Source organism: Epinephelus lanceolatus, chromosome 7 (genome assembly GCF_041903045.1).
Source record: "Epinephelus lanceolatus isolate andai-2023 chromosome 7, ASM4190304v1, whole genome shotgun sequence".
In the NCBI taxonomy this organism is placed as follows: domain Eukaryota; kingdom Metazoa; phylum Chordata; class Actinopteri; order Perciformes; family Serranidae; genus Epinephelus; species Epinephelus lanceolatus.
Genome location: NC_135740.1, coordinates 27,936,457 through 27,951,286, shown reverse-complemented (window position 1 = coordinate 27,951,286; position 14,830 = coordinate 27,936,457). Strand labels below are relative to the sequence as shown.

The 14,830-nt window shown below is 42.0% G+C and overlaps 2 protein-coding genes across 5 annotated transcripts in view; one reads left to right on the top strand and one right to left on the bottom strand.

Moving 5' to 3' along the window:
* macrod1 (mono-ADP ribosylhydrolase 1) overlaps positions 1 to 14,830 on the top strand; it is a 169,623-nt gene that overhangs the window by 40,976 nt on the left and 113,817 nt on the right. The window lies entirely within an intron of this gene.
* Positions 1 to 14,830, bottom strand: part of flrt1b (fibronectin leucine rich transmembrane protein 1b) — a 38,530-nt gene that overhangs the window by 6,486 nt on the left and 17,214 nt on the right. For both annotated transcript variants that reach the window (XM_078169383.1, XM_033630834.2), the window contains exon 2: positions 610 to 1,690. The gene's annotated coding sequence lies outside the window, so the exon portion shown is untranslated. The remainder of the gene's footprint in view (positions 1 to 609; positions 1,691 to 14,830) is intronic.

Sequence of the window (14,830 nt, the reverse complement as noted above, 5' to 3'; positions counted from 1 at the left end):
CTTTATCTTTCACGTCGTCTCCCTCTCCCATCAGCCCACCACCACCACCTCCTCCCCTTCATAATCTTTCATTATATCCACTCTCAGGTTTGTTTACAGAAGTGTCCGTGCAGTCGCCCTCCTCCGCTCCTCCCCTGTCTCTTTTTCTCTTTCTAATCCTCTTTTATCGTTTCCTCTCCAGTCGTCTGTTGATTCCTACACACCGAGATTGGATCAATCAGCTCTGGTTCAGTCCTCCTGCCCAGACCTCCTCTCTCCCTCTCCCTCATGGCGACTTAGTTTCTCTTTTTCATTTAGATGCAGCAGACCCCCCACCTCTTATTTTTCCCCACCTTCTCTTTCTCACTCCCTCTAGGCCTCAGCTTTCTCGCCTCCGCATTCGCCTTCCTCTCCCTTTGCGATGCCCCCCCCCCCCCAACATTTCAATCATGTTCTGAAATAAAAGCCTTTGTGTGAGCACAGAGCCCGTGTGTTTGTTTTTTTCCTATCATGTAGCTGAAAGGAAGATATAAGTGTGCTGTTCCTCATTGCGGTGAATGCAGGAAGAAAGTGTGAGTGTGTGTAAAAGGTCTGATCGACCCAGGGTGTGATTGCAGAGGGCTTGCTAACCTGCTCAGTCTCTGTGCCTTTCACGTCCGCCGCAGCTTTGTTTTTCCTGTATCAAGGATTTGTAGAGAAGAGTGTTAGTGTGTCTGTGTGTGTGTGACTGAGGATGTATCTGTGGATCTCTGTGTGTTAGCGCAGTTTCCCAGTCTTCTTTGAATCGTTCACAAGTGTAGCCTCGCTCCTCGGGGCCGTTGAATCTTCCTCAGCTTGGGTGAATGATGATAGGGATGATGATAGCCTGTACTCCAGGGCTCCGCAAGTAGCAACACCAGCATGGCTCAAAGCCGCCTCGGCACCCACATTTGTGTGTTGTGTGTGTGTCCTACTGCCAAGCTCTCTTTCTCTCTGGGGTAAGGGGCTTTTAGGCCTGCCAACTCAAGTCATCTTCAATGAGTGTCCAGAGGCCTAATTCTGAAACCACCGCTCCACACCCAAACGCTACAGTTGGGCAGACAGTCAGAAGATGGTTGACGGCTCAAGGGTCCTTCTTCGAAGTCAAAAGCAATCCTGGATACTCATGCAAGCACTGGGTCATGCAGAAATAGTACAGTGCTGTGCTACGCTTGCTTTCAATAACCAGGTAGTGGATTTAATTAATGAGCAACAAGGAGAGAATAAGTGGGATTTCCGCAGCTCAGAAAAATCCAGCAAAGAGTCCTTACGGTTATTAGCTGTATTATAACAGTTATTACAACATAGATTTCACAGTTCAGTGATGGTAATGAGTACGTTTGAGGCTGTGATGGACAGGTTGGCCTGGTGCAAAATACAGGCTGTAAGAGTCCAGAGGTTTCTTTCTTCCTCCCTCTCACTTTCTGCCTCACTCTCCTCTGTTAAATTTTTGATCACTTCCTTTTCAGTTCACACAGATGATCTTCAGAGGCAGCAAAGCACGCTGGCTGTGTGTACTGTATGTAGTACGTAGTACACCCTGAGCGGCACTGTGATGGCCAGTCACGTGGCTCAGTGTGAAAAGTTCCCCCACAGGTTAGCAGAAATGCACCGCCATCTAGTATCCCCCAAGGTAGACGTCACTGGTGTTTGCTTCAGCAGGACAGCTGGTTGAGTGTTAGAGAGCACCACCCTGAGAGGAGACAGCAGACAAGTACAGTATTAGACTTCTCATTCAGAGATGAATTAGAGTAACAAGGTATCTGAAATTTAGAAAGAGGAAAATCCTTCTTAAACCACGCACAATGGGCTGTTTTTAACACAAAAGAAATGAGTGCATAACAAGAGCCTGCCAGTTTTAAGCTCTTTAACTACCTTTTATTATTAAGTCAGTCCAAATCTTAGGGATTCAGTTGCAAGAAATATATAATACAATATTGCCTAAATAAGGGTGCGAACTTAAGGGGAGCTGGGGGTGCTCAGCTCCTCTTAATAACACATGAGCTCCAGGGGTGTATTCCTGCTGAAGCGCACCAGAACGTCGCTCTGCTACTTTTTTTCTCCAAGTGAGGAAATAGAATATTCACATAATTCGCATAATCCGGTTTAAATTCATGTAAATGTCTTTAAATGCTTGATCCAATCATTACTAAAGCATTAGCCATTAAAAATAAATGGAATGGGCGAAGTTGTCATGTTAACTTTTAAGTTGTGTTGACTGATTCATGACGTCAAGTCCATGCTTTGAGTGACATGCAAGAAAATATTCCACCTTTAAAGTTGCTCGTAGCTGTTGGTGGTAGCCTTTGAGCAGCCTGGTGAATTGATTGTAAAAAAGTAAGGCAGCAAAACATCCTTTCATTTTATATTTAGTTGTCTGGTGTATGTGAACTGGCTACTGCAGGAACAGTGGTTACATAACCTTCGAAACCAACCACAGCTTCACACAGGTGTTCTCTGGTACTTAAACAAACAGCACTACACCCCTGACGAGCTCCCCGGAAGATATGATTTGTAAAACTCTCTAAAATATTGGCAATATGCTATTTTTGCAATGCATTTTGATTTTTATGTATCTTCATCATCATGGATCATATGTAAAAATCAGGCTGTTATAGATGCATGATTCATGGATGAGGGTGAGTCATTACTAATTCACTTTAATAAAGATACCAGCATGCATGCTATATACCCGTGTGGAGGTTTGATGTGGTCATTAACTGAGTATTTTATGTCAGATGTGCTGACAAAAAGCAAGTGAGCCTACATGCTCGCAGCTATGAATGTTTCTGTGCAACAGTAGTCACAGTCAGTCCACTCTTTGAGCCACAGCTCCCTCAGAAAGCCATGAAATAGTCTGCACAGTTAAGTTATCTCACATATTTGTCATGCAACTTGTACACTTCAACTTGTGTACTTTATTAGGAAATTATTCAAATATTGGCACAGGGGCTTATGTGTATTTTCCGTCTTTATGGCTAAAATAAATAAAAGTTAAGGTGCTTTTACAGGACTGCATAAATGAAATTCTTTCCTGTCCTTTTTTTTTATAACAGCTGTCTTTAAGTGACGCCAAGATGTACTTTTGAATTTCGACGTTGGCACAATATGGAATACTAAAAGCTATGGACAAAATAATTATCCCCATCAGAACGGTTATACCTTTTAAAATTAAGTACCTCGTGAAAATACTTCCTGAAGGTCAACCCTGCATATGCGCAACACTAAGCTCCCAATGGACACAAACCTCCCATTAAGGTAACTCCATGTTTTATATCTGTGTTTTTTTTTTTTCTTCACACAAAGCTTTTGAGCTTTCATTAACCACCACGCGTTAAGTGCCTGTATCTTGCGTGCAGAATCAAACCCCCAAGTGTACACTGGCTTTAGAAATATAAGGTTTTCATCAGGCATACTGAGTGTACAGAGACAGATTCATCAAGGCCATTAACTGCTCCGCTGCTCACATTCGCCTGTTCACTTCATCCCAGAGTAAGTAGACTACATAGCCAACTGGGAAATTATCATGCAGTTTGCTTAAACACAAATAGAGACAAATAAAGCCGTCCTCATTTTCATTTTCAAAGGACACATGCTGCAGCTGTGAAGAAGTTGGTCAACAGCCTCGTGTCTGCGCGTGTATGTATCCTTGAAGGGTGTTTAGAATCATCCCTAATGGTGCGCCATACATCTTGAACTCAGGGTGACTGTGTGTGTGTTTCAATTTTAGATTTGGTGTTTTAACTGGTTCCACAAATGGAAAGGAATGTGTTTAATTGGGTGTGCAGTTTAGTGGGGTAGTTATGTGGTCAGAGTGGGATGAAGTTGGGCAGTGTGTGGTGAGATAAATTGTCCTTTTTATAAAACAGCTCCCAGACTGATATCCAGTTTGTGGCATAGTAAACTGATTTATATGTGCAGAGTGCGGCTAACATGTGTAATGAAAACAGCTCGAGACGGCAGAGAATGCTAAATAGACATTGTTTGCAAAATGCATCGACTTTGTGATTGGCATTTAAGGAGAAATGAGATAATGGTCGGTTCAAGGGCAGGCTGGATGTATACACAGCTTTATGTTTGGTGCTGTATGAGAGTTATAAAATGCTATATACCCTCTTTATTCCATTCCTTTTGTAATTCATTGATAGATGTCTAATGCTTCAAAATAATTAAATCCTCTCATGTTAGTATTTTGGAGGGCAAAGCTTTTAAGTAGCTCCGAAGTCAAACCATAATTCAAATGAAGACTTTTAATTGGATGTCATCAGTCATGTATTAAAAGCAGATGTCACCTTTAATGACAGTAACTGTCGTTTTAAAACAAGTCCCCTTAATTGGTGGCAGTGTCTGGTCCAAAACTACCCTTACACTCTGCACTAATCTTTGCCTACCGCAGGCAAAATGTCTGCCTGCGCCAGACAAGATGTGAATATTGAACATCAGCAGCATTTCCACAGCTCACTGCCATTGCCCATTAGACATCAATATGTGAGGCTCTATCTGTATAATGTCGAAACTGTCCTTAAAACTTTTTGTGATGGATTTTCAGAAGCCTAGCTGCGGGGAGTGTGTTGGGGAAGAGGAGAGGGAGGAAATGGAGAGCATTAGGGAGCATGGATCAGAGCAGGGAGTTAAGAGAGAAGAGCGAGTCATTTAGCAGAGAGGAGGATCTGAAAACAACATTCATCAGAGTGCTGAGGAAAGTTAGAGGAAAGTGTACAAAGTCACTGACTTCTGTTTGTCATAATGTTTCAATAAATTGTTGAAGCAACAGAATCACTTTTCAAATGAAATATGTCCCTTATTAATTGCCACATTAGCGCCACACAACATTTATGCAACACCTGAATATACCGGTTAACCTCCAAGAAAGAGATTACATAAAACCTGTTAGAGGTGAATAGATGCACCTTGACATGGAACCAGCTGCATTTAACTGGATCACAAAGGAGCTTTGAGTGCTCATTGAGTTTATCTCCTCTTTCATATACTTTCCCTGCCTTTGATGTTAATAAGTGCAGATTTTTTAAGGGCATGCTCATTAGGAATCTATAAAAACTGACATAGCCGAGTGTCCTAGCAGTGGCAACCTCTTTCACTTTCAAATTCAGACAGCATAGAAAACTCTTGACTTCTAATTTGGGCGGTAAAGGTAGGTCAATGTGAGGTCAACAACTGTGCAATACAAAGTTCCATTTTGTCTTGAATAACAAGCTATACAGTTGAAAAGTGAAGATGTTGATTAACTGGACCCTATTTAAACGCTCTGTAGCACTTGGTGTTAAGTGCACGGTGCAGGTGCATTTAGTGTTTGTTCAGCTCGTTTTGCAAGTTTAACGGTGCATAATGTTGCTGCAAAGTAAGGCGCAAGGGGCAAAGGAGTTGTATTTATTCCCTTCGTTAATCATAGGTGGGTTTTAGGCATGATATGAATTCAACTAATCAGAGTGTCATCTCATCATTACCTTTTAAAGCCAGGTGCATCTACGCTTGGCGCATTGCTATATACATGACAGATTTGGTAAACTGGGCAAGCGAGCAGTTTTCTGCAGTAAAAGGAAGCGGCATCCTCTAGGGCTGAAACATGAAGCCAAAATGTAAGTGCCAGTTCCTTGAATGGACACTTGAGGCTGGCTTCAGAAGCCTGTCAATCCCCACAGACCCCCCCATGTTAAAATGCCCAACTTTACAAAAGAAAAAACATGTTTACAGCCTGGTGCAAAAAACGGACGGTTTTGGTCTCTAATACTAATTTCTCCCTTTATGACAACTGTACGGAGGATGTTTTTTTATATAACTCACCTGTTTACATTTTATTGAGCCTTAAAGTTAAGCATAATAAAGGCAGGACGCTTTGAGTGACAGGCTGTCTGCTGATAGTGTCCAGATCCACCCCATGCTCCTCCACAGCACCAGCTTTTCACCCTAATACAGTCACTTCTGGCACCAAAACAAGACACTAACAGCCAAAATGCTAAACTTGAGGCTTCAAAACCAATGGGTGATGTCACAGTAGCTAGGCCCATTATTTTACAGTCTATGAGTAAGAGCGGTTATGTCACTGCAGCAAATATCACGTGACATTTCAGCAGCAAAACTAAAAACTGTAGTTATAAACTTAACAGAGGAAACAGAAATAAACGTTCAGCTTCTGAAATAATCAATAAAGTTACGCTGCTCCTTGTGCTTAAACGCGCAGTGCCTCTTGTATAGTGTGGGGTCAGACGGCAGCTCTGCTCTCTGCTATGCTCACATTGAAGAGAATGAAATTAATATTTTCCTCATTAATGATGTATTATTTCACCCACCTTCAACCCTAGTGTGTGTGTAACAAGCAGAATGTATGCACATTGTGTGAACTTGCCTTTAGGCGCATCTTACTCTCTGAATAAATCGCCCTTTAAATAAAAAAAAATAATGTGCTATTGGATTTAGATCAGATTTTGTTGGTCTCTGGTACTAACGCCTCTGCTGCCTCACAGTAGCAACATGCCAACAGTGAGCCTGACCACACCTCATTTTAAGACCTACACGCTCATGGGTGCGCAGATGGGTGCGAGTACATTTGCTACTTACACAACATGGGTGCTGGCTGTGAAAATGACAACTGTGCTGGTCTGAATGTTTATTTAGAATAAGAACAAAAGCTTAGAATATACTAGATCTGAAATGTGGGGTTGGTAAATCAATTAGTAAAATGAGAACTGATACTCATTTAGCAGTTTGAGTCACTGTTTTTAACCAGAATGTCAAATATTAACTGGTTCCAGCTTCTAGAATATTAATAGCTGCTTGGTCTTCTGTGATATCATTTTGAATACTGTTGTGTTTTGGACAAAACAAGCAATTTAAATGTTAAATTTACAAAACTGTGGTGGCCATTTTTCAATGTTTTCATTAGATTATTTAATAGAATACGATTAATTAATCAGTGGTGGAAATACTAAGGAGTTGCAGCCCTAGTGCAGACATAATTGAGTGTCTTTTCTCAAAAAATAGTGCAGATTGTCCGAATGTATTTCTTGTATTTGTCTGTAATAAACTGTCAGGTGTGTCAGCCAACAGGTGCTCAGGTCACAGTCCATTTGCTTTCTTCCCGGATGTTTTAAATTTCTTTTATTAATGTCCTGTATCCTTCCAGAGTAAAGCCACAGTCAAATGAGTAACTGCTCTCTGGCAACATAAGGACATCAAGACAAAATGTAATTTAGTAACGCTGGCAAATGATCTACAGCGATGTAAAACAGTAAGCGGATGCAGAAAAGGAGCAAATACTTGAATCATCATAGAGATGTTCAGTAATAAAGTGTAAAGTCCAATTTTCCTGTGAATAGTTCAACTGTAAAACACTTATTTTTTCATCCTGCATGTTATTTCTTTATTTTACTTCTCCTTTTTCAGAAGCAGTAATAAAGAGTTAAAGAGAGCAGTTCCCACACTTTGGGCAGGTGACCCATTTAGTGTTGAGGTCAAAAACATTCCTGAGTGACTCTTCACTGTGCATCTTTTCTGTTGTACTTGTTTTTTTTTTTTTCCCCTGCATAACAGAGAGCAGAGGGAACGTCTCATTCCTCAGGGGGACAGAAATCACTCTGCTCTTGTGAGCCAGTCAATGACAACTGTGTAGCCGACAGGCACGCTGCAGTATGTGACTTTCACTGTGGCTTCTGTGCAGTCCAAACGCTCTCGCTGTTTTGTTTTCCTCTTTCCTTTGTGCTTTAACGATCAGATATTAGGATCTTTTTCGTTGCTTTGTGGGGCAGTGGAGAAGGCTGGTGATAACAGCCGAATAAACCGAGAACAAATATAGAGAAATGTGTGAGAAGAAACATATAAAGATGACGCATATGAGCTCAAGGCTACAGGAAGCTCCAGCTCTGACATGTGTTGGGCACTTTTCATACAAAACATCTGCTAGAGGAAAATATACAGATGTGTAAAGATGGGCTATGAGCGATTCATGTTCTTACAGATTTACAGATGGAGGTAACATATGCACAGAAACATGACCAGAGCAGTTATATGTGCATTGTTGGAGGTCAACTTGTATGTTTTACAGAAGGAGGTGACATACAGTACAGGCCAAAAGTTTGGACACACCTTCTCATTCAATGCGTTTTCTTTATTTTCATGACTATTTACATTGTAGATTCTCACTGAAGGCATCAAAACTATGAATGAACACATGTGGAGTTATGTACTTAACAAAAAAAGGTGAAATAACTGAAAACATGTTTTATATTCTAGTTTCTTCAAAATAACCACCCTTTGCTCTGATTACTGTTTTGCACACTCTTTGCATTCTCTCCATGAGCTTCAAGAGGTAGTCACCTGAAATGGTTTTCCAACAGTCTTGAAGGAGTTCCCAGAGGTGTTTAGCACTTGTTGGCCCCTTTGCCTTCACTCTGCGGTCCAGCTCACCCCAAACCATCTTGATTGGGTTCAGGTCCGGTGACTGTGGAGGTCAGGTCATCTGCCGCAGCACTCCATCACTCTCCTTCTTGGTCAAATAGCCCTTACACAGCCTGGAGGTGTGTTTGGGGTCATTGTCCTGTTGAAAAATAAATGATCGTCCAACTAAACGCAAACCGGATGGGATGACATGTCGCTGCAGGATGCTGTGGTAGCCATGCTGGTTCAGTGTGCCTTCAATTTTGAATAAATCCCCAACAGTGTCACCAGCAAAACACCCCCACACCATCACACCTCCTCCTCCATGCTTCACAGTGGGAACCAGGCATGTGGAATCCATCCGTTCACCTTTTCTGCGTCTCACAAAGACACGGCGGTTGGAACCAAAGATCTCAAATTTGGACTCATCAGACCAAAGCACAGATTTCCACTGGTCTAATGTCCATTCCTTGTGTTTCTTGGCCCAAACAAATCTCTTCTGCTTGTTGCCTCTCCTTAGCAGTGGTTTCCTAGCAGCTATTTGACCATGAAGGCCTGATTGGCACAGTCTCCTCTTAACAGTTGTTCTAGAGATGGGTCTGCTGCTAGAACTCTGTGTGGCATTCATCTGGTCTCTGATCTGAGCTGCTGCTAACTTGCGATTTCTGAGGCTGGTGACTCGGATGAACTTATCCTCAGAAGCAGAGGTGACTCTTGGTCTTCCTTTCCTGGGTTGGTCCTCATGTGTGCCAGTTTCGTTGTAGCGCTTGATGGTTTTTGCGACTCCACTTGGGGACACATTTAAAGTTTTTGCAATTTTCCGGACTGACTGACCTTCATTTCTTAAAGTAATGATGGCCACTGGTTTTTCTTTAGTTAGCTGATTGGTTCTTGCCATAATATGAATTTTAACAGTTGTCCAATAGGGCTGTCGGCTGTGTATTAACCTGACTTCAGCACAACACAACTGATGGTCCCAACCCCATTGATAAAGCAAGAAATTCCACTAATTAACCCTGATAAGGCACACCTGTGAAGTGGAAACCATTTCAGGTGACTACCTCTTGAAGCTCATCGAGAGAATGCCAAGAGTGTGCAAAGCAGTAATCAGAGCAAAGGGTGGCTATTTTGAAGAAACCATAATATAAAACATGTTTTCAGTTATTTCACCTTTTTTTGTTAAGTACATAACTCCACATGTGTTCGTTCATAGTTTTGATGCCTTCAGTGAGAATCTACAATGTAAATAGTCGTGAAAATAAAGAAAACGCATTGAATGAGAAGGTGTGTCCAAACTTTTGGCCTGTACTGTATACAGGTGTGTTTACCTGCATATGTCTTTGACATTGGGTACGGGAGCAGATGAGACTACAAACAAAGAGTGCACACTTGGGTGCTTTGCTGGTTTCATCAAAAATTACCAGGAAAAATTAAATCTTTTGTTTCCCCAAATTCTCCTCCAGATGACCTCCTCACGTGCATTATCGCAAATTTGAAACACTGCAGTGGGTGGCAGTGGGAAATTGACAATATCAAATCTCCATTCCCATCCACCCTTTGCTCCATCAGGCTGTTCAGAATAATTCGGAAAATGGAAAGCAAAGAAAAGTGACAGCTGTGATACTTGGCAGCGTGCTTGCTCTGTGCACTGTAGGGAGCGAGGAGATAGGAAGTGAGGGAGTAGGAGCTAGGGATTAATAGTTACAGGGCTGGGGACCAAAGTCTGAGCACTTTGTAATCATGTGGCTGCCTAACCCCAGTGTTAGCGAGGTTGATGAGCATGCGTCCCTGCTGACACACACTCTCTCTACATCCACTCTGCTGAATATTAATATGGAGGAGAGAATTCCTCTGAGCCCCATTGTCAGACGGCCCTATTGTTCTCTGCTGGCCTCTGCCTCGGCGCGTGTGTACGTGTGTGTTTAGTGTTAATGCGTAAGCCGGTGTCTACATTGTGTGCTTATGCATATTATGCCCATGTCTCCATCGCGTGTGTGTGTGTGTCGGCTGCAGCAGAGCAGCAGTTAAAGCGGCAGTCAGGGAGATGAGGGGTGTGTTCGTGGCCCGCCATGGCCCATAAAGACAACTGGCCTGAGAACACTTGGACCAGCCATCAAGGCCCAACATTGGCAATTATTTCACCTAGAGGCACTATCTGTAAAATGAACACTCTCATTAAAAAGGCTGTGTGCGTGCACACACTTATACATGCAAATGTGTGTGCGTGTGTGCAGACGCATGCCGGCAAGTCAATTTCGAGGCAGGGCAAATATATGGCAGCACAAATGCTTGTCTTTCAATCAAAGTGTAATGTGTTGTTTATGATGTTTGACTGTGGATGTGTGCTCGTGTATTTACACATTTCTTTGTGTTTGTGAGCACATCTGTGAGCGCACGTGTGTGTGTTCATGAACGTGTGTGTGTATGTATCTGTATGGATTTATGTGTGTATGTGACTGTTTAACTACCCTGCACACGTAACCTCCCCATCTCTGCCTCCCTGTTTCTCATTTACTGAGCGAGCGCCAGAGAGAAGGAGTGTGGGGGAAACGAGAAAACAAGTGATAGGGGTGGAAGGAGAAGGAGAGGAAGGGAGAAAGGGAGATGGTGATATAGAGGCGGAGTGGGAAGGAGGAGGGTGGAGGTTTATACAGGAAAAATGAAGTGAGGCCAGAGTAAAGGGAGAGAGGAAGGAGACGGGGGGACGGCAGAGAAGAGGGGGAGATAGAGAAGCAGAGGCAGGAAGACGGGGGGGAAAGAGAAAGAGGCGGAGGAGGAGGCAGCAGATTTATGAAGCCATTGGAATGTAATTTGGAGGCAGAAATTACTGTCAGCCTGAGCAAGGTTTAAAGTCAGTGAAGCCTGAATCCAGGGCCTGCCTCTATGTGTGTGTTTGTGTGTGTGTGTGTGTGTGTGGCAAGTATCACAGACAAATGGATAGCAAATGTGATGCAGAATAATACCACAGAAGCTCTGCAGTTACTTGTCATACACACTGATCGCCATATGTGTGTATATATGTCCATGGACTTTTTTTTTCTACTACTCCTCCATGCATGAGTGACGTGACTACACGGCATCGGAACATAACCCTCGCATTCATATTTAACAGCTCATATTTCATCTATGCTTGAAGACACAGATACACACACACTTGCGCGCACACACATACACACACAGAAGCAGGCACTGAATTCTTGTCAGGCTGTGAAGGCCGTGACTCTGGCAGACTCAGTCGAGGGTGTCGGCGTGGACAGAGCGAAAGCTGGAGGGAGCAGAGCGGGAGAGGGAAAAGAGACGGAGAGGGAGAGAGTGTCAAGGATAGACAGAGAGAAAGGTAGAGGTGGGAAATGAAAAAGAGAGAGGGAGAGACTCGGAGAGGGGCTAAAAAGAAGAGTGAGAGGGATGTGACTGGCTTTCTAACGTGGCAATACACAGCTTCCATTTAGCATGAGAGGGAGGGGCAGCGACGGAGAGAGATGAAGGATGCAACAGACAGGGATAATCAGCAGAGATCTGAAGGGAGGCACTCGGCTGTAACACCCCCCTGGCGTGTGTTGGCTTTATTTTTGCCGCTAATTTCTACTCGGACTCCTCATCAATTAGCTGCACTGGGCAAACAATAAAAAGGACAAAGCTGGTGTCTTTCTATATTTTTCCTGTTTTTAAGAAAAGACCAAAACCAACAATGTGTTACTCCATCTCGCCAATACTTTGTGACCTCTCTAACCTCTCTGTGACTCTCAGCTCCAAGCCTATTTGTTTTTGATTACTTCCTAAAAAAGCGTGCCGTAGTTTTTAGCAAACATCGATCAAACAGGCATGAGTAGTGCATTTGTTTGGGACTATTCTCAGACGTGGATTAACACAGATTTGGTGTACTAGAGCAGCAGCAGGACGGTGTAAGTGGTGCCACTGACTCAAAATAAACCAGTGTTTATGTTCATTGTAATGAGAAAGAGAGTGGCTTATTTTTGGTTATTAGTAATTTTTTGACAACAATGTAGCTCATAAAATTTTTGATGACATCTAGCTCGTGTTCCCACCGAGGCTGAATGCACTTTTTCAATCATTGTAGACATAAGTGCCTGCAAAATGAATATGTCAAGGTCTGCAACACACAGGAATGTGGCTCTTACGTGTTGACAACAAAAATATTGTCATCTTTATCCTTCGAACCACAGAGGTTGTGATGATTTCTACCTATTTCTGCTCCTAACTGAGTAGGGTTGGATATCGTTTGGGTGTGATCCGATACCAGTGCTAAAAAGGTGCCTGAACTTAAAGCACAAAATGACGTTTGGCGACATTAAAGAATGGCTTTTTTATTGCAAAGGAATATTTGAAGGTGAAATAGAACAACATATTGACTCTTAACAATTTAAGTACACCATCCATTATTAACAACTGGGACAAATCATGTCTTATAAAAACAAACAACAAAAAACATAACATATCAAGACACTAATTCTGTTTCTGGGGTGAAACATTATTTTTGAGGGATTTATATACTTTACATAAATATGATTTATAAATAATTTTGATCTGCTTTAATTTTTTTAACCTCTAAACTTGTCCCATGCCAGAAAACAGCCTTGTCCCAGACAGAAATTTAGAATTTAAAACAATTAAAAAATGTGTTAAAAGCCTTCAAAATCCAAAAGTAACAGTATGTACTGACAACATCAGTGTAAAAATGTAATGCTATAATCATCTTTGTTTTAAAATTTTTTTTTTTTTTGTGAAAATATTGGCCCTTTAAAGATGCGTCCCACAGTTTTGATAACTGTCAGATTTCTTCATAAGCATAATTTAATCAGGTATAAATGGGGTTAGCTTTATCAAGACTCCTTTCTCACTTCCTGGTCTCCAAAAAGGTGGGAATGCTGCTCGAGTACTGATAAGCTTTCTACCTTTTTTAATAAAGTCTTGAAATATTATTGCTATTGGGTGTATCTCAACTAAAACAGGTCAAGTCCGTAGTCACTAAATCAAAACTAAAAAAGAGTCATGCTTTAAAAATCAGTATTTTGATTAGCATTAAGAGAACTTTTAGTAACTTTGAAAAATATACAGTAATGGCTCCTCATATGGCCGCTTTTAAATTAATAAATATATAATTTTTTGTCAACTCCATGAGACATCAACTCTGTCCGATCTTTCCTCTGACATCCATCATGTTTGCTATTGAGGAAAAAATTAAATTACAAAGAGGTTGGCCCATTGAAAGGTTCAATTGCCAAGACTCTGATCTTTTATAAAATATGGATACATACAACAAACTATGAACTAATTTAAATAAATGATAAAACATAACCCAACTACACAGTTACAGCACTAATAACAGTGAAATACATTTTAAGTTAGGATCAATAATTATCTCTCTAACTCAACAGAGCCAGACATTTCTGCATTTTCTGTTTAGGAGCAGCTGAGCTTGTCACTATAATGAGAAAAGCTGGTCCACCTTAACATTCCACCTTAAGTGAGGCTGGTCAGGGTCCAGTGGGAGGCTAACTTTGCTCGTTAACTTCAGGGCTAACCGGCTTCACTTTAATCAGCGGGTGACAAGCAGGACACGGGAAGTTGGCTCGGGTCTTGAGGAGTTGTAGCATTTTCAGCGACAAATAGCCTAAACTGTTCACACGCTGCACTGTCTAACTTCATGCTCTCTGTGCCGCAGCCTCGCAAGTGCTTCCTCTGCAGATAGTTCTGAAAGTCCATGAATGGCTGTATGCAACGCAACAGCCCTCTAGTAAGTTGAGCGATATTCCGGCCCTGACTGCAGAAATGGTACAAATATATTTAGAGAGATGTAAGTGCACTCCTTTAACACAGCAGTAAAGTAGCTGATGTACTAATGTTCTTATCGCTTTTATCCCATATTTGATCCATTTGATGTGACAAAACTGTGTTTTTTCTAGGTTTTACTGTAGTACTGTAAAACGTAATCCACAGTGAAATGTCCTTTCCTTTTTTTGCCATTTAAAGCTAAGCACTGTACAACTGCAGGAACGTGAGGCAGTGCTCTACCAGTTATTTTTGTTGTTGTTGTGGTTGTACACATGGAGAGGGACAAAAATGTCACAGTGCTGATAAATGTCAAGACAAATGTGTTGAACAGAGTCAATAACGTTTTTGTATTATCAGATCATGAGGCAGATCTGGGCCTGGGCGGCTCCAGCACCACCAGCCTCCACCAGCAGCTGTTCCCTTAAAATGGAAACCTCTCTCTCAAACACATATGCAGAGTTCTCCACATCTTTGCTACACTTGCAGAAATAAACACCCTCACAGCCTCACACACACACACACACACACACACACACACACACTCACACACACACAAACACACACTTTGCTGCTCTTTTGACCCGTGAACTTACTCTGACTTTCTCTCCTTCACACTAACACACACACACCAGCTCCCTGTTCTTTGTTC